General features: G+C 46.2%; 1 long non-coding RNA gene across 1 annotated transcript in view; it reads right to left on the bottom strand.

Moving 5' to 3' along the window:
* LOC309487041 overlaps window positions 1-20,955 on the bottom strand; it is a 97,067-nt gene that overhangs the window by 36,157 nt on the left and 39,955 nt on the right. Inside the window, exon 2 of the long non-coding RNA XR_014201726.1 lies at window positions 18,100-18,207. This is a non-coding gene — a long non-coding RNA (uncharacterized lncRNA). The remainder of the gene's footprint in view (window positions 1-18,099; window positions 18,208-20,955) is intronic.

Genomic DNA, 20,955 nt, shown 5'->3' with positions numbered 1-20,955 from the left:
ATCTGTTTCAGGCGCCCTAAGGATGGCTGTAATCACAGAGTTTTATTCAGCATCAGTGCAAAAGAGCCTTTATTGGAATGCTGTTCGTTAGAGTGCAACCACTGAGTTTTATTCCCTCTCCTGGAATGACAGAAATCAGAAAGAGAGAGAGATGACTGAAAGATGGACAGAAGGCTAGTGAGAAAGAAAGAGGGAAAAACAGCCTTTCAGGGATCCCTGCAACAAAAGACAAAGTGGAGGGAGGGAGACAGAGCAAAATCATGAAAAGACCAGAGAGAAGGCAACGTCTGCCAGGCGCTGTGGAATTCATGCTGGATTTGTCCTTGTTTATGGAACAGTTAGCTGTCAATGGCAAGATGGAGTAGAGGCTGACTGTTGGGTGGCAGATTGCATATACCTCTATTGGAGTCCAAAGAAATCTTCCCTCCCTCTCAGCCCCTCTGTTTTAGAGGCGCCCTGTAAGGGCAGCCCCCCCTTTACTGTAATGCATTGGCTCCTGGCATTGTGAAGCTCTCAATGTGCCCAGCGAGAGCAAGCACAAGAAGAATCACTGTTCCCTCTCTGGGTCCTCTTTTAGTGAAAAGCCTCAAGAGCTCTTTCCAGGGTGCTTTCTCTTTGAGGCCTGTCCCAGGCCTTTCAGAAAGACATGAGAAGTGACACTCTGAAGTTCCACTGCCCGTCTTTTGGGGGAAATGAATGTCTTCATCGACAAAGAGACAGTTGTGTTTCAGAACTAGCCATGGGGGTCAAATTTTTCAGTTTTCTGAGGCTGGCAGGGTACTGATTTGGTAATTCTGGAGCATGTGGGTTTTATTCAAAGCATGCACAGCATATGAATGATTTAGTTTTGAGCATACAGGATTGGTTGTGTGTGTGTGTGTGTGGGGGGGGGGGGGGGGGGGGGGGGGGGGGGGGGGGGAGCTCCAGGTAGGGCTCTTGGAGATTAGAGTTAATCTGAGCTGTTTAAAAGGCCTGTCACTCATCAGATCTCCTGTGAGCTGCCCGCAGAGCCAAGGCCCGCACCCCACCGTCTGCCCATCAAAGTCGTTTTGTTGTCAAATTAAAAATGAATTCTTGGTTTTCCAGGACTTGCCTGTTAAAGAAAGAGCGAGGGAGGAATTGGAGTGCTGTCCAGTTGAGGTAGGATGAGTATCTTATTTTTTTTTCTAATACTCACAATTTCACTCTTTCCTCTGTTAACATGAACACACATATGCCTACAGAAAAGACTATCATTGCTAGTTTTCAGCATGCATTGTGGTTTCGATTCTGGTCAACACCATGGGATGATTCTTTCATGGTCAACAAGCATTAGCAGAACTTGACCAACTTCGCTAGCAATACCATCACCAAAACCAGCACCAACCAGCATTTAGACCTGTCTGTTCAACAAGGACAACCTCTCTTCATGAACACAGAAACCACCTCTTTCACACCATAGTGAATGCACTCTCACTGTCTGAGAGCAATCAAACTTGCAAAGTCACTATGACTGGGAACAGAATTCGAGGAAAACGTGTAAGACTGCTTCCAAAAACAGACGGTGTCTGAAGGAAACACAAAAGCTACTCTCTTCTCTGATTTCAAGGGTCTGCATGTAAAATCCAGTTTGAACAGGAACCTGCTCTTCCTTCTGTCCTCTAGCCTCCTCAACCCTCTCCAGCTTATCCAGAAATAAGGTCAGGGGGTTGTTTTGGACAGCCTCTGTCTGTGGTTCCTCCTATTGTCCCTGTAAGGGCAGCACAGGAAAGAGCAGACACAAAAATAAAAGTAGACAACCTCTCTCAGGACTCCTTAAGATCTTCTTGGAGACAGTGTAAAAACTCCCAATTTGAGTCATGGAAGGGAAACCAAAGCAGAGGTGATGGTTGGAGAAGAAGATGACTGGACAAGTTTCAAACAAAAATATGAGCGAGTCATGGAAAAAAGAAGCTGAATCAGTAGCTGGCTAAACATAAGAATTCAGTATGATCAGATATAAACTTAAGAATTCCCAAGACATTTATCAGAATGCAAAATATATAGACACACTTCACAAATTTTCTTCTAGTTCCAAGGCCAAGGTGGGGCCTATTTTCAGCCCGGCTTTTTAATGCCCAAGACCAGCCCCAAGAATAAATGGCTGGTTGTAACATTTTTAATGAACTGTTACTCCACCCCAAACAGCCCTAAAGTGTTTTAGAATGTGGGTTTGAAGTTAGCATTATTGCAAGGCATCAAATTAAACTAGAGAAATGGGTACTTTAGGTTATGCATGTCAAATAATTGTATCTACAATACAATGATTGCTAGGCAAAAAATTATCTCGTCAATTAATCAGACTGATCTCATGAAATGGCGTATGTATGACACGCCAATTCGTATTTCCATTTTTGGCGTGTTATCAACACGCATAATCGATTTTCAGCGTGTTTATCAACGCCGGTGACTTAACGTTACATTACTGTATATATAAATATATATGACCTACCCCAACCGCGTCCCTAAACCTACCTGTCACTGGGGTTAATACCATTTATGAGTGTTCCCCTACCATCCTAGGAAAAAAAATATTGCTCCCCAGATGTAGATATACATTTTGCTCAGTTTCGCTCGGACATTTAACGGCGTACACATACACGCGGAATCACTCTGACGTTTAATGGCGTAGACATACACGCGGAAGATGACGGTTCGTTTCGGCGTGGACATACACGCGGATAGCTCAAAATGCGTATAAATAACACGCCACTTGACTTGAAAGTGGCGTGTATGTTTACGCAAAGTCATGATGTCATGTTGAATTATCGGTGGGTCGGGCGGGTTGATTTTAAAGGGTTAGTTCAGGCAAAAATTAATTACTCACCCTTATGTCATTCAAAACCCGTAAGACTTTCGTTCATCTTTGGAACACAATTTAAGATATTTTTGATGAAATCTGAGAGATTTCTGTACTCTCCATTGACAGCCTATACAACTGAAACTTTGACACTTCAAAAATGTCATATAAACATTGATCAGCGAACATAAACAGAAGCTCAACTTAACATGAATGAACACAATCTCTGCTGATTGTTGTGGTCGTGTCTAGGCGCAGGTCCACTTGGGATAAACAGAGAGACTAACATTAGCGTAGATGCCATTCTTCTTATAATGTAACGAGTACATCAGGTGTTATAGGAAATGTTCCCAGTTCCGGCTGACCTAGTTTATGCAGCCTAAAAATCATTTAACTGATTTGAATAATATAAATGTATAATGTTCTATGTGTATGCCAGGTTTTAACACTTTTTTTTTTGCTAGCTATTTGAATAAATTAAAAAAGTGTAGCCTATTCCTCGGCCGACACAGAACTATCACCCGCCATTTTCTTAAAAAAAACCAGATCCTGTCATCACTGGCGTGGGATAGGCTAGGCTGCGAAGGATCCACTCATTCTGTCCTTCGCGGCACGGGGAAATTAGTATGTAGGCCGCATTCAAAGGAGCCTTCGAATTGGGACTGCCATTGTCATGTCGCGGTGATGCAATCGGCCTTCAAATGCGGCCTTTGAAAGGATGCAGCCCTTGAATTGGGACACAGCTTCAGTGTCAACCTACTCAGAGCTGATTGAACTTACTCAATTCAGCTGTTCTGGAACGGAAAACTCAGAGTTTCCCATCTCATGGTGCGTTCACACCGGACGCGAATAGCGCGTCAGGCGCGAGTGATTTCAATGTTAAGTCAACACAAAGTCGCGTTACGCACGGAAAAATTCCTGCGGCGCGAATGAGGCGTAGAGCGCGGCGCGGTAGACGCGAATACGCCTCGTTCGCGCGAATTGAGCATCTGGCGCGTTAAGCAATTTTATGTAGTGCTTTTTGTGCATTTCACGCGTTTGACGCGAATTCGCATCTGCCACCCGAGTTGAAAAATCTGAACTTCTGCGTCAATTCGCGCCGCGTTAACCAATCAGGAGCCTGCTTGCTGCTGTCATGTGGTGAAGTAAAAACAAAGTAAATCTTTTATCACATAAAAACTTGATTTCAATATATGTGACATATTCATTTTGTATTGAATGCTTTTTATTCCATATCTAAATCCAGATTATATGAAACATTATTATTCTAATGTAAAGACAACCAATTTTAGTGTATAAGAACATAGTTCGTGTCTGGACAGTGTTGTGTGAGAAAGAAAGAAAAAATCACAGGACAGGTTAATTACTTTTGGAGGATGGCTCCATTTATCATCAATACAAAAATAAATTACAGATTATGTGGGCGAGGGTGATCCTCGCTCCAGTGCGGGACAACAGGTCATCAAACTGGGCGCGGGATAGGCGGAAGCACCGCTGATAGCGGCCGTCATCCAGGCGCAGCTCCTGGAGCAAATGGTGAAACTCGCCAAACTGGGTTTGCCTCCGAAGGGTCTGGTGGACCCAAATACGGCGACGATGATCCCTACGCCGCTGTTCTGCTCTCCAGAGCAAATACAGAGCGGCTGACTCTCTCGATAAATGATCGATCAACATCAGACATCTTGTAAAAAGATGGCCGCCAACGGGTTTCGAAACTTTTGCCTCTGACGCGCATGACGCGCGTAAATTTCGCTTCAAACTTTTGTTTTTACGCGCGTCAATTTCGCTCTTGACGCGCGAATTAACACAAAGTGGTCAAGTGTATAACTAGACGCGGCAGGCGCGAATTTGACGCGCTATTCGCGTCCGGTGTGAACACACAGTCAGGGTGTCAACTCAGAATTCAAGTTTTAACTCACAGTTGGTTGAACCTCCTTATTGAAACGGGCCCCAGATCTATTCCGTTAGACCAAATACATGAACATTGCCACATCTATTACCATGCCAATCTCTCCGACAGTTGTCATGACAAAAATACCTTAACCAAGGTGTTTTGTTCTTCTTCCATATATAAAATTGATAGTTTAATCAAACTTGTAGGGTCACTGAAAACAAATTCCCAAACCAGTCCCTCCTGGGGATCACGTTTTTGTTGTTTTTATTTTTTGCCTCTACTGTATTTCGGTTTCGATAGGATTGAAAACGTGGCTGTGGGTAGAGGTGTTCAACAATATTGTTGTTTAACAACATGCAACATGTTCTGCTAATGAAGCTTTCAGTAGACAAAATTCCATGAAACAGATTTGAAAGTTAGAAATCTAGGAATTCCATACAGTGCATGCCATAGTAAAGACTGTCACAGCCTTGTTTTCAGTCACGTACAATTCAAAATGGTATCTATCCTGACTAAGGTCTATTGAAATAGGCTACCTCTCATTCTACACATCCACTGTTACTTGCATCTTTGTTTATTAAAAATAAACCTCTTTTAGATTTTCAGTCCAAATCCAATTTTTGTGTAGCCTGGGTTTCCCCATGCTGCCTTGAGCGCAGCGCAATTTTATTCACGCTGCTAGGCAGCCTGGACACCATGGACCAGATTTTCCCCTCAAAAAGGGATCCAATCACAGAACGGGGAGGGAGCAGCAAGACGATGACGACGTTTATGCGACACACCGAAGCAGTTTGTTTATATCTATGGATCCAACATGGCATCAGACGCGAAGTTACCTTTCGATGCAGCCTTAGATAGTGTTCTAAGTAGTTTAGAACGCAAGTTTATTTCGTCTTCTTCCTCGTCGAATTTCTGCCGCTCTACATACGTCATCTGGTATGATTGAAACGATTGGCTATCTGATAGGCATTTGATAGACATTCGTAGCGCCCAATAAACGGCTCTGGGCATTCGTAAACCACGCCTTTGTGCATATTCGATTGGAATCCGATCATATTTAGCAAGTGTGAATGCCAAAAAATCACATGAAATTAAATTTTACAAATCCATTTTGAGCTATTCATATGTTGCTCTTATCGGATTTTGCGTGGTTTGTCACTTTCTCACACCACGTAAAACATAAACATGTCAGACATTGTTATGGGAAACATACTGAAAGTCATTTCAGCCACTGCCTCAGAAGATGCAGTAGTCTAGTATGGCAGCTACATACTGCCATGATGTAAATAAGTCAACATCTGTATCGCAAACCCCTCCATGTTGCTGTTGTTGTTTGTGGCGTATGCATGGGCATACGGGACACCCCCGCAGCCCCTGTGATGCGCGGGGGTCTCGCCCCATGGAGGACCCCATCGTAGATTCACCTATTTACTAGTAGCCTTTGATTTTGATTTTTTTAAATGAACCTTTTTTATCCCCCACAAACGGCTAATTTTACCTTTATATCCCAGCACAGTTAGTAACCCTAATGGTCGGAGCTGACCATTAGGCACATTATACACACAGTCTTTTCAAAATGTAAGTTTCAGCTGTGTGGACACTAGCTCTGGATTGGATTGAAATCTAGCTATACTGTTTTCTGTTGATGTGTGAACAAGACTTCACTAAACATTTGTAGCATGTCTGCCATAATAACAGTACAGTTTATACTTTGTTACTTTTAATATGAAACAAAGTCTCAGCTTTCAAATTCTTTCGATTTCATCATGAAATTACAACAATAAATACCGTTTTGGCGCTCTTTGTGATTGCGCCTTTCAAGCGGCAGAGCGGATCAAGCAGTTAATTTATAGAGAAGATAATTTGTTCTAATTATACGCTCTGTACATATTCACTATGTTTTTATTTAACCTTAGTGATGTCTTCATGATTTAATGTAGGCTATGTTTGAATAAATCTTTCATGAAAAATGTCATGAAAAGTTACTTACTTACTTACTAAAGCCTGTTACTCCAAGGAGGAGCATAGGCCACTGACAATATTTCTCCACCTCGTCCTGTTCTGTGCCAACTTCTCCAGATCTTGCCATCTGTAGCCAGCTCTTTCCATCTCGGCTGTTCCACTGCAGGGCTTGACGTGTGATGGAATTCTTCGGTTTCCGCAGTGTGTGCCCAATCCATCCCCATTTTCGTTTCTTTATTTCCACTTCTATTGCAGGCTGCTTTGCTCTTGCCCACAGCTCTTCGTTCTTTATTTTATCAGGCCATCTGATGGATGGTTTTTATGCTTGATTTGAATAGCCGTATTTTGGTGTTGAGTGTGATGTTAACTTGCTCTCCATATGGCCTCCATCATGCCAAATGCATCTCTTGCCTTGCCTATTCTCCTCTTTACATCTCCTTCTGATCCGCCATCACTCGCTACCTCACTTCCCAGGTAAATTAAGGAGTTGACGTCCTCTAGTGGTTGGTGGTTAACCATCAAGCTGGCCAGCATCTTTGTATTTGTCACGTTTTCCATGGACTTTGTTTGTTTCGAGTATTCGTCAGTTTAAATAAATATTGAGTATTTTGGATCTTTGCCTGGAACTTCATCTTCTTCTACCCTGAGACGTTACAGTATTGGCCTTGAGCACTTTGGTCTTCTGTATGCTAATATGGAGTCCTGTCTCGGCTGCCTTCTGTTCTACCTCTCTCAATTTCTCTTGCATTTGTTGTTGGTTCTGGGACAGTACTGCGATATCATCTGCGAAGTCTAGGTCGTACAGTTGTGTGAACAGGGTCCACTGGATCCCATTGCGCCTGTTGTCCGTGGCTTGCCGCATGATCCAGTCGACCGCTAGGAGGAATAGTAGTGGGGAGAGTAAGCAGCCTTGCCTTACTCCTGTTGTGATGTGAAAAGCCTCTGTCAGCTGGCCTTCATGTATGATTCTACATTGCATTCCCGAATAGGTGTTCTTGATGATGGTGGTGAACTTCTCTGGTATGCCGTAGTGTCTCATCAGTTGCCAGAGCACTTCCATATCCAGACTGTCGGATGCTTTCTCGAAGTCCAGAAATACTGTGTAAAGTGGTGACTTAAACTCTTGTGACTGCTCAAGGATGATTCGGAGGGTTGCTATTTGATCGGCACATGATCTATTTTGCCTGAATCCAGCTTGGTTGTCTCTAAGCTCTGCATCCACTGCTGCCTTGAGGCGTTGCAAGATTATCCGGTTTAGGATTTTACCTGGTACGGATAGAAGCATTATACCCCTGTAGTTGTCGCAGAGGCTAAGGTTGCCTTTCTTGGGTATTTTTAGGCAGGCAGGTCTTCTTCCTTCCAGATCCTACCAAACAGGTCATATAGTATTTGCGAGGATGTCTCTTCATCTGCTTTAAGAGCTTCTGCCGGTATCTTATCTGGACCTGGTGTCTTGTGGTTCTTGGAGAGCATGATGGCTTTTCTAATCTCTGCTTTGGTTGGCTGTCTGCAGACTTATGCAGGTTGCATGTTTGCTCTTACTGCCGGAGATGGTTGGTTCAGTAGGTGCGAGAAGCGACCCACCTCTCCATTTGTTCTTCTTGTGTATTCAGTGTCCTTCCTCCCTTATCTTTAACTGGGTGGTTCCCTTTCTGGTATTTTTTGGTCTGGAGTCGGATGTTGTTGTAGAGAGCTTTAATTTTTTTCTGCCTTGCAGCTTACTCCGCTTCCGCTGTAAGCTTGGCTACAAAGTTTCTCTTATCTCTACTAGCACTCCTTTTTACCTCCCTGTCTGCTCCGCTATATGCTTCCCCAGCTGTTTTCTTGGCTGCTCTTGTTTTGGAATTGTTTAATACCTCCTTTAGTTTCTTCCTTTCCTCTATTCTGATCAGGGTGTCAGGTGAGAGCCATTCCTGGTGTTTTCTTTTCTCGGGCCCAACTGATTTTACTGTTACTGGAGTTACTGTTGTGATGTTTTTTTCAACTTAAGTTTTAAGTTAGCAACCAATAGATGGTGGTCCGTGCCTGCATCAGCACCTCTCTTCACCCAAACATCTTGAAGGCTTCTCCTGAATTTCTTGGAGATGCAGAAATGATCTATTTGGTTTTCTGTCCTCATGTCAGGAGATACCCAAGTTACCCGGTGGCATGGTTTGTGGGGGAAGAGGGTTCCGCCAATGACAAGATTGTTGTTATCGCAGTGATAGGCAAAGAGTTCTCCATTCTCATTCATTACTCCAAGGCCATGCTTTACCATCACTTGTTCAAAGCCGGTGTTATCGTTGCCAACCTTTGCATTCAGATCCCCCATTAAAATGGTGAGATCCTTCTCTTTACATTTCATGTACATAGTCTTTACATAGAAATCTTCTTTTGCTTCCTCCTCTGCTTCATTTGTGGGTGCTTAGCACTGGATGATGTTAACGACGATGCACTTATGTGAGGTCTTGAATTTGGCCATGATGATCCTTGGGCTCACTGGTTCCCATCCTAAGAGTGTCTTCTGGGCTTCATTTGATAGCATGATTGCTACCCCATCTGAATGAGCCGCATTATCTCCCGTGTGCCTGGAGTATATAATTGATTCTCCTGATGAGAGCCATGTTTGTCCTGCTTCCACCTGGCTTCGGCAATTCCAAGTATATGGATGCCATATGCCTTCATTTCATTCGCGATGGTCTGCGCTTTTCCTGTAATATGCATTGAGGCACATTCCATGTTCCAATCTTTGTGATAGATTTAGAATTAAGAAGTTTCCACCTTGTGGCTTCCTGTCGGCTTAGACCACAAGGTTTCATCCTCCTTCCAATTGAAGGTCCTCTTCCTCCCAATTCTAAGGTGTGTGATATATCGTTCAGTGTTTCTGTAAACAAAGTTTGACGTTTAGGTGGGGGATTGGCCTACCTGTGCTCCCTTAGCCTTCTCCCTCCCGGGCCACAAGGCAGTGGTTTTTGGCTTAATTATCATTATCGGTATCATTTCGGTGCATCACTAAAATGCATGAAAACATTAAAAAGTATTAATCAAAAAGTATTAGCCTAATAAAATAAGATTTAAATCATTTGTATTCATTCATTCATTTATTCATTCATTCATTCATTCCCCAAGTCATGTTCTATTTCAGTTATGCATCCTAATTTTGGCCCAGTATTTAATTTCAAGATGCTGAGTTGTTTATTCTTGCCATTGCATTAACTTTATTTCCCTTACTGACAGTAAGTTACTATTAAAATAAAATGTAGACCTGCACAACAGATACTCGTGGATAATTTTTTTTAAAGGAACCTCCTTTATTGTTATAATATCTGAGCAGCGACACATTTGCCTGCACGTTGATGAATTTTATTCCTGCAGGGATTTTATAGGCTACATACTGTAGCCTGTCAAAATCACTACAATATCGGAATTAATAATAACATTAAATGCAATTAATACACTGATGATTCACCGCATGCAAAATCGGATTTTTTTTTTAACTGTTAAATCAAACAAATTGTAATACCTGACATCACAGCTGGTGGGAGGGGCCTCATCCCATGCTTTGCGTGGTGGCCTCATAGATATGCTGTTGCCTACACATCATAGATGTGCGATACACCTCATAGTATGTCTACTAACATAACGTCATTGCCATAGAAACCAATGCAGATATTATGGAAAATGAAAGAGCGTCACGTGACACATATTTTGGAATGTTACTTGAAGTACTTTGAAGATTCAATAAAAAGTTTAATAAGTCTCCATTCCAGGTGAAATATTGCTGTAAAAGGATTAGAATAATTTAATCAATTCATCTTGTGAACTAAAATAGTCTAAATTCCTGATAAAACGTCTCGGTTACTAATGTAACCCTCGTTCCCTGAAGGAGGGAACGGGAGACGTAACGTCGACGTGACGACGTAATTGGGATCACTTCAGGGAGCCCTATCAACTTCGAGTGTCTACAGAACGAGCCAATGAACGTTGGCGTGCGTGAGTCGCGTCACGCGCCCCCGCCCCGCAGCGCGGGTATAAACAGGAAGCGGGCGCACGCACACATTGTTTTTCGCTGAGGAGCCGAGATTTGTGACGGCCATGCAGCGATGGTCAGCAACGGTGGCGACGGGACGTTACGTCTCCCGTTCCCTCCTTCAGGGAACGAGGGTTACATTAGTAACCGAGACGTTCCCTTTCAGTCGCTCACGTTCGACGTAACGTCGACGTGACGACGTAATTGGGATCCCATGGAAAACGCCACGGTTGCTGCCACATCCAGCACCCTACGCAAGACTCTCAGACCCCCAACTGCTGGGGCGGAAGACATGCGTAGAGGGAGTTCAACTGTTCCATTATACCCCACACAGTGAACTCTTGGATAACACTGGGAAAGCTGCGGAGCCACATCCTGCCCGAAGGGAGGTAACATGTGGAGAATACACATATGGCCTGGCCGGAGGGCAGTGCGACATATGGAATGTCACTGGGGTGGCTCCACCAGGGGGGGGAGGCTACACCGGACAGTGACGGCAGAGCAGACTCTGCCAAGGGAAGACACGGGCTCACCGCAGGGAGCTGGTCGTGGAAGAATATACATATGGGATCGCCGCAGGGATCACACACATGGAACCCAGCCTAGCACAAGTTACACTAGCATACGAGCACTAGGCCTGGCGTTGGACGCTCCGCAACGTCCGACTGCCGAAGGGGTGCGGAGGAACTCACAGGGTTTGCCAATTGGGGAACTCGACTGGAGCAAAAGCGCACGTATCCATTCCTAGGAAGGGAGTGGCGCAGCAAGCCGACACTAGAGCGGGAACTTCGGTGTTACCGGCTAGTTGAAGCGCGCACACAGGAAGAAACCGGCTCAACACGTAGGCTATAAAACCTAGCGAACGTGTTAGGTGTCGCCCAGCCCGCAGCTCTACAGATGTCTGTCAGCGAGGCGCCGTGTGCCAGCGCCCAGGAAGAAGCGACACCCCGAGTGGAGTGGGCTTTCAACCCGGGCGGGCAGGGCACGCCTTGGGCTTCGTAAGCCAAGGCGATGGCATCCACTATCCAGTAGAGGTGGGAATCTTTAGTCACCTCACGATCCGATCCGATTCCGATTCTGGAGGTCACGATCCGATTCCAGATCGATTCTTTATCTACTTTTCCCCCCTTATTAATTCATTAGTTTACATAAGTAATTAAGTACTTTTTTTTAATTAATTACAAATTAAAAAAAATCATTAAAACAGTTGTATTTTAAGAATTTTAAACTTATATAACTTCAAACCATACAAGCAAGTAGCAAATAATAAAGAGGAGCAAAGAAACATGGCAAACAACAAACAAAGAGTGCTTTCAGTATTTAAGATTATCTGAACATTTTCCATTCAAGAACTGTGAGTGATTTTTCTTCATCGTACTTTTGTATTTTACTATGACATAGACTGCGGGAGATCTATTAAGCTGCATTCACGCTCGGATCTCTTTTGAAATATAAGAAGTAATGTGGTTTGTCCTGTCCGTTTAATCCCTTAAGACATAACTGGCTGTGTTTACGTTCATTTTGCACGAGTATATTAAACCACTTACACGGAGTCGCACAGCCGCTTGCGCGAGCAGTCTCGTACACAAACAAAGCGTGCGTCAGCATTTAAAATTGAAAGCAGCCTTCTGTTAGTGAGATTCATATTTTAAATATATAAGTCCACTGCATTCCAAACCACATAAATGATGACTTCGTAGAGCATTTGTAAGGAAAATACAGACGGGCGAGACAGCACACTTTAAGTGTAACATCAAAACAAGCGCGCGTCTCTCACAGTGCATCCTGTGCAATGAAGCCTGTGAATGTCCTTGTAATTCGCTTCAACCTTTCCGAACTTTATGAAAGATTATTTTACGGAAGGTTCGAGTTGTGTGCGTGTGTGAGGAATTGTTAGCAAGCAGAAGACGGGTGTTTCTAAAGCAAACTCAGCGTCATCGCACATCTGGTAAAAAACTAAGCTCAGAATCGATTCTGAAATTCTCAGAATCGATCCAGAATCGTTGGAGAGAGAATCGCGATGCATCGATGGATCGATTTTATCTCCCACCACTACTATCCAGTGGGCCATCCTCTGCTTGGAGACAGCCTTCCCCTTCTGCTGGCCTCCGTAACAGACGAAGAGCTGATCTGAGGTCCTGAGGCTTTGCGTTCTGTCCACGTACAGACGCAGAGCGCGAACGGGACAGAGAAAAGCCAGGGCTGGGTCTGCCTCCTCCGAAGGCAGCGCTTGCAGGTTCACTACCTGGTCCCGGAAGGGAGTGGTAGGAACCTTGGGCACGTATCCGGGCCGGGGTCTCAGGATCACGTGAGAGTTATCCGGGCCGAATTCTAGGCACGATTCGTCGACCGAAAATGCATGCAGGTCCCCTACCCTCTTGATAGAGGCCAATGCAACCAGGAGAACTGTCTTACAGGACAAGATTTTTAACTCAGCTGATTCCAAAGGCTCAAAGGGTGGTCTCTGCAGTGCCGAAAGGACCAGAGACAAATCCCAAGAGGGTATAGAGAGTGGGCGAGGAGGATTCAGTCTCCTCGCTCCCCTCAGGAACCTGACGATCAGGTCGTGCCTTCCCAAAGACTTACCATCAACAGCATCGTGATGTGCGGCAATAGCGGCAACATACACTTTAAGGGTGGAGGGAGACAGCCTTCGCTCCAGCCCTTCTTGCAGGAAGGAAAGCATGGCTCTGATCGAGCAAGATCGGGGGTTCTCCTTGTGAGAGGAGCACCAGTCAATGAACAGGTTCCACTTCAACGCATAGAGGCGCCTCGTAGAGGGGGCTCTAGCGGAAGTGATGGTGTCAACTACCGCAGGGGGTAGGTCACCTAGAACCTCCGCGTCCCGTCCAGGGACCAGACATGGAGTTTCCAGAGGTCTGGACGCGGGTGCCATAGGGTGCCCCGTCTCTGAGAGAGTAGGTCCTCTCTCAGAGGGATGGGCCAGGGAGGGGCTGTCGCGAGGAGCACTAGTTCCGGGAACCAGGTCCGGTTGGGCCAATACGGCGCAACTAACAAGACCTGCTCCTCGTCCTCCCTGACTTTGCACAAGGTCTGTGCAAGAAGGCTCACTGGGGGAAATGCATACTTGCGAAGGCCCCGGGGCCAGCTGTGTGCCAGAGCATCCGTGCCGAGGGTCCCCTCGGTCAGGGAATAGAACAACTGGCAGTGAGACGTGTCCGGGGCGCCAAACAGATCTACCTGAGCGGTCCCGAAGCGCCTGAAAATCAGCTGGACCACCTGGGGATGGAGACGCCATTCTCCCGGTAGCTCCTGCTGCCGTGAGAGCTCGTCGGCTGCACGGTTGAGCAGGCCCGGAATGAAAACGGCACGAAGCGACCTCAGATGCTTCTGACTCCAGAGGAGGAGATGGCGGGCGAGTTGTGACATGCGGCGGGAGCGTAGACCACCTTGGCGGTTGATGTACGCAACGGTCGCTGTGCTGTCCGTACGGACCAATACGTGCTTGCCTAGTAGCAGCGTTTTGAAGCGGCTCAGTGCAAGACGTACTGCTAACAACTCGAGGCAGTTGATGTGCCAATGCAGTTGAGGCCCCGTCCACAGACCTGAAGCTGCATGCCCGTTGTACGTGGCCCCCCAGCCGGTGGCAGAGGCATCCGTGGAGACCACAGAGTGCCTGGACACTTGTTCCAGGGGAACACCTGCCCGCAGGAACGAAGGGTCCGACCACAAGCTGAGAGTTTGGCGACAGTGCGGAGTCACTTGGACCCGGCACGAACCGCTCTGCCACGCCCATCTCGGGACTCGATCGTGGAGCCAGTGTTGAAGCGGCCTCATATGAAGCAATCCGAGCGGCGTAACCGCGGCTGCAGATGCCATATGCCCCAGGAGCCTCTGAAACAGTTTCAGTGGTGCCGCAGTTCTGCGTTTGAGCGTGCTCACGCAGTTCAACACTGACTGGACACGGGCCTCGGTGAGGCGCGCTGTCATGTTGATCGAGTCCAACTCCATACCGAGAAAAGAGATTCTCTGCCCGGGGGTGAGTTTGCTCTTTTCCCAGTTGACCCAAAGCCCTAAGTGGCTGAGGTGACTGAGCACCATGTCCCTGTGTTCGCACAACTGCTCTCTCGACTGGGCCAGAATAAGCCAGTCGTCGAGGTAGTTGAGGATGCGAACACCACGCTCGCACATGGGAGCAATGGCCGCCTCCGCGACTTTCGTGAAGACGCGGGGCGACAGGGCCAGCCCAAAGGGTAGGACTTTGTACTGATATGCCCGCCCCTCGAACGCAAAGCGAAGAAACGGTCGAGGGAGAATCGAGACATGAAAGTACGCGTCCTTCAGGTCGATCGCTGCAAACCAATCTTGGGGACGGATGCATTTGAAAATGCGTTTCTGCGTAAGCATCTTGAACGGTAGCCTGTGAAGGGACAGATTCAGGACGCGCAGGTCCAAGATTGGTCGTAACCCACCATCTTTCTTGGGTACAATGAAGTACGGGCTGTAGAAGCCGGTCTTCATATCGGCTGGAGGGACCGGCTCGATCGCATCCTTCGCCAGTAGGACTGCGATCTCTGACCTGAGCACAGGGGCATTGTCCGCCAAAACACGGGTGAACAGAATGCCCTTGAAAGCAGGGGGGCGCCGGGCGAACTGAATTGCATAGCCGAGTCTGATGGTACGGATGAGCCAGCGAGACGGGCTGGGAAGCGTTAACCAGGCTCCCAGAGACCGAGCAAGCGGGACCAACGGCACCACAGACGTACCCGGGGTGGGGCAGCGCGGCGGAATGCAGGGACCCGACTCGGACGGCACAGCGGCCCGAAGTGGGGTCTGAGTGTGTGGCGCAGCACATACCTGCTTCCGTCGAAGGGCAGAGTGAGTGTGCGGAGGCGTTAGTGCGCCCAGGACACAGCCACTGCCGCCTGCTGGCGATGAAAAAGGGGCTCGGGAGTGACAAGGCATGGCGGCGTCGTCGACTGCCAAGCGCGCCCTCTTGGGGCCCGGAGGTTTCAGAAATTGCTCTTTTATTGAAATTGTGGGTACCACTGACCGGAACAAAAAGAAAAGGAAACAAAAGATTCTCCGCCCGGCCCTCCACCGGGGGAAGGAGTGGCGCCTTCGCCATCTCCTGAAGAGCAACTTGATCCACCTCTGGGCCGCCCGTCTCAGTGTCGTTTGCACCGTCGAGGTTGGTTGCCACACGGAGCTCCCGGAGGAGCTCTGGGTCAGAACCACCCTCGTTCATGTCCATGAGCGCCTGGGCCTGGTGGACCTGCAAGAGCGCCATGGCATGGAGGGCGGAAGCAGCCTGTCCACAGGCCTTGTAAGCCTTCGCCGTTAGACCGGACGAAAACTTACAGGCCTTGGACGGGAGGCGTGGATTACCCCGCCAAGAGGAAGCGGACGCCGGACACAGTTGCATCGCGACCGCCCGCTCCACTGGGGGGATATCCACATACCCCTTAGCTGCCCCGCCGTCGAGGGTGGCGAGGGGGGAGGAGCCACTAGAACGGCTTCGGGCACTATACGGTGCCTTCCACGTCCTAGAAAGCTCCTCATGCACTTCCGGAAAGAAAGGTACCGGGGCGGCGCACTGAGAACCAGCACGGCCCGCCCCGAGAAACCAATCGTCCAACCGAGAAGGTTCGGGACGTGGTGGAGGGTTCCACGCAAGCCCAACCTTCTCGGCGGCCCGGGAAAGCATAGCCGCCCATTCTGGATCGGGCTCGGATAACGCTACACGCCCCGAAGGGGGCAACGCAGCCGAGTCTTCATCTCCAGAGGACTGAAGCTCCCCCTCCGATGCTGCGATCGACATCCGGTCATCAGCTGGCGCCCCAAAGGAAACGGTTGGCCGTTCCGGAGAAGGACCAAGACGTTCACTAAGGGGCCCCAATGGCAACAGCGCTTGTGAGGCGTGAGGGGCCCGCGGAGGTTGACTCGACGGGGAAGCCCTCACGGTAACCCTCAGATCACCCTGGTCATGCACCGAAGTAGGTCTATCCTGCGGGGCAGAATAAACACTAGATCGGGGCATAGGCGAGGGGACTGCACCTCCCTTTTGAGGTAAGCGAGTCTCGATCTAAGCGCTGAGATAGTCATATTCCCGCAATGGGAACATGAACTATCCACAAAAGCTGCCTCAGCGTGTTGAATGCCCAAACACGAGAGGCAACTACTGTGGCCATCTGCTGGCGCCAGAGAACGACAGCATCCAGAAACGCACAAGCGGAATGACATCTTGAAAAAGACGCAGGGTCACGCTTGTGTTGCTCTTTTAGTGAAAACAAAAAAAATTGAAAAATAACTCTCTCAGTGCTGAGGCACCCAGGGGTAGCCGCGGTGTGAATGAACACACAGGGAAACGCCCACCGAACCGACACACACACACACAGACACAGAACAATAGTGCCGTGAAAACAGCAGTTGTGAGCTGCAATGCTCGCGGCCACCGCTGATCGCGCCGTCACACCAACACAAGGAGAGTCCTCTTCTCGTTCTCAAAGGCAGTCTTTTCCTGTAGAGTTCGGAAGTGAAAGCAAAAGCTCGGCTCCGAAGTGAAAGACAATGTGTGCGTGCGCCCGCTTCCTGTTTATACCCGCGCTGCGGGGCGGGGGCGCGTGACGCGACTCACGCACGCCAACGTTCATTGGCTCGTTCTGTAGACACTCGAAGTTGATAGGGCTCCCTGAAGTGATCCCAATTACGTCGTCACGTCGATGTTACGTCGAACGTGAGCGACTGAAAGGGAACTAAGAACTCTTTAATTACTCTGTAACTTTCTATCCCTCTTAAACCACTTCCTTATCAATCGGCTACATTCTATTTAGTCCGGGGTTGGTAATCAATCAACCCCACCCCTCTGTGGACCTCAAACGTGACACAGGCATTTAAGGGCAGACTCCAGGTCAGTTCCTCCTTCCTGGTGAGTTTTAGTTAAGTGTGGTTTGGCTCTGATCAGACTGCAGGTCATATCTGCTGCAGTGTGCAAGCCTGTTTGCAGAAGCTGCTTGTTCTCTGGTTCTCTCTTACATAACCCTTGAGAGGAGGCCAATAATCCATCAAAGAATGGAATGAGAAAATATTAAATAAGGGAGAGAGAGATGTGGGAAGGTACTTGTCACAGGTAATTACCCATTTTGTTCAATTTGACAGGAATGTTTTGGCAACTTAAATCTGGTTCAGTAAAGGGCTAAGTGGCAGGAGAAGACCAGGCAGAAGAAGACCAAGTCAGAGCCCTTCCTTGTTGACTCACTCTCTGTGCATTAGGCTAAAGCTCGGAGGGAATACTAAAAACCTTGTTTCAATATTTGGGCACCAAATGATATCCATATAATTAATAAATGTATGCACATCAAAGCACACATGAAGAAAAAAAAAAACATTGCGGAAAAAAAAGTTTTCACAATTCACAGTGTATGTGTACAGTGCAACAGCAAAGAGCTTGTTTACCTTTTAGACAAGTCAAGTTGTGATACAGTTGTGAACAGGACCACATGTAGTTCCTCCCCAAAAACAAGTGCAGAGTCAAATGACGTCCAGCTCCACCTCTCTGGATGTCTGATGGGTGGACAGATAGAGTAATGGTAGGGTTAGGGTGTGGTTGGATATTCTAGCTAGGAATATTCTAGGAATGAATAATTCATAAATTTACTGAAAACACAACATGAGTCTATTCTCTCTGTCATCTCTTTATGTAATCAGCCTGGTTTTCATTACATTAGTGCTGTTTTGGACTGATTGATTGTTTGAATGAATTTGCTTACTGGATCATTGGACTGAATACTTTCCCGGAGTTCAGTGGCTTAAAATGATCTTATCGCAAATAGGGTTGGACTAGAAATTTACGCCTATATCTTAGGTGCTTCCGCCACAGATACTCAATGTGATAAAATTGCGACTAATAAGATCACCTAACTACAAATTACGTTAATGACGCAATTGTATGTGCTTCAGTAATTTATTTGAGTTATTTCTGAAATATATATATCTTTCAGTTATGATGTTACACCGAAAACCATAAATCTGTCCAAAAATGTATCTATTTTAAAGGTTCTGCATCAAAACTGGATTTACAAAAATAATGACTGTTTCCAAACAGGTTTCCAAACACTCCCCTTTTTGTCTTCAGGGTGAAAATAATAAATCAGCCCAGACCCATACCATTGGCTGAACTAATATTGATGTGCTATGTTTTGATAGTAATATAGAACCACAGTTAGTATGTTTACATTCACTTTAATAGTTTGATATTAAATTGATATTAATCTGACTAAAAAATAATTGGTCTTTGCTACTCTTTGCTACAATTTCAGTCTGACTAAAACATTTAGATGACATTAGAAGTGACAGAAGACAGATGTGAAGTGCAACATGTATTATATGTTTCAAATATTTGACAGAGTGTGTATTTGTTTACTTGGACAGAGAAATGAAGACTAGCTCGTCTAAACAAAAACACTAGCATAATTATGACAGCACATGTAAACATATTGATGTGTTTACACTTTTCTGTTGAATCAACTCATGAATAGCTTACTTGTCTTTCCATATGAAGCTTGGATCAAAAAAGTTTTCAAAACACTTCATTGAAAAGCTGCTTTTATGGATTTTAAGATATTATAATCTTTATTTTAGAACATGTGCCACATTCGGATGGCTAGATAGGTGTAGCACACACTCAGACACCTGCACTGCAGTGACATTACTTGTGTGCAACATAGCTGTCAGCTATGACAGAATCATTAGTTTAAGGCAACAAAAGAAGCCTGTGTTTTATGTAAGGTGTGACTACCGGCTGATTAGATCAAGCCCAGCAGGAGAGAAGGAGAGTTGTCTGGTCAACTAGCATGAGGCAGCTTTAGGTGGTTAATGATTACTGAGAAAAATTGATAGCTTACCACTTGCTTATGTCATCAACAGCATAAGCAGAAGCAGGCTTTCATACAGCTCCAAATGTCCGCTATTGTCCCCACTGGCATAGAACGCTGAGTAGGAACAATGAGCCTCGTGTTTATGTTTTTGCCTTGTACTGTATGCTTTCAGGAATGAGGCAGAAACATTTCACAGTATTCAAGAGACAGCGATGTCTTGGAATTAACTTCTAATCAATCAAAGTCACCACATTAGTCCAGAAAGCTCTTCTGGAGGTATCTGTTCCATGACCAGAGGTAACGAGAGCTCTCGAATGAGTTTCAACTTATGACTAATGTGTAGACCATCCCATTACTCAGAGAGAGAGCATTAGTCAAGACAGGAATGAGATTCGAGAGCCTGCAGGAATCTGAAGGTAGCTCTCTACATTAGTGCACTGGCCAACACTCTAGGCCAGTGTAGAGACTAATGTTCTCTTTTAAGATTGCTCTTCGATACCAATCTTTCATTTGAAAGTCACGTGTCTAGTATCTGTAAAACCACATTTTTCCATCTTAAAAATGTCTAAATTATGTCATATGCTCTCAATGACAAATGTGGAACAATTAGTTCATGCGTTCATGACATCAAGGCTAGATTATTGTAATGCTATTATGGGTGGTTGCCCTGCACGCTTAATAAACAAATTACAGCTGGTCCAAAATGCAGCAGCTAGAGTTCTTACCAGAACCAGGAAGTATATTATTAGCCCGGTTCTGTCAACACTGCATTGGCTCCCTATTAAACATAGTATAGATTTTAAAATATTGCTGATTACTTACAAATCACTGAATGGTTTAGCTCCCCAGTTCTTGAGCGAGCTCTTAACGCATTATAGTCCTTCACCTCTATTGCGATCTCAAAATTCCGGCCAGTTGATAATACCTAGAATATCAAAATCGACTGCTGGCGGTAGATCCTTTTCCTATTTTGCACCAAAACTTTGGAACAGTCTTCCCAACGTTGTCCGGGTAGTAGACACACTCTGTCAGTTCAAATCTAGACTAAAAACACATATCTAGCCTAGTATACACATAACACATTATAGACTTCTATAATTCAATGTTAGGCTGCATAGTTTAGGTCAGCTGGAACCGGGAACACTTCTCATAAATCCTGATGTACTTGTTACTAGGGGTTTCATCAACTAGTCGACTAGTCGACTGTCACAACCACTAGTCGGCGCTGTCGGCCCTAATCGACTAGTCGGAAAACAAAATGCCGTCAGGCGCTGAGGTACCTATGCGTCCAAAACGGTCAAGGTCATGGAGTGCAGTGTCGCATTTGGTGCAATATAGATGGACACGCAAAACGGGACACATTCAGAATTAATAAACATTTAGTAAACTACAGAACAGCGCGAGTGGGAAATGGCGCACCTCACACGGGCAGGGC

The sequence above is a fragment of the Leuciscus leuciscus genome, assembly GCF_965113295.1.
Source record: "Leuciscus leuciscus genome assembly, chromosome: 22".
Lineage (NCBI taxonomy): Eukaryota > Metazoa > Chordata > Actinopteri > Cypriniformes > Leuciscidae > Leuciscus > Leuciscus leuciscus.
The sequence above is the reverse complement of the archived record's forward strand: the minus strand, read 5'-3'. Positions and strand labels throughout refer to the sequence as shown.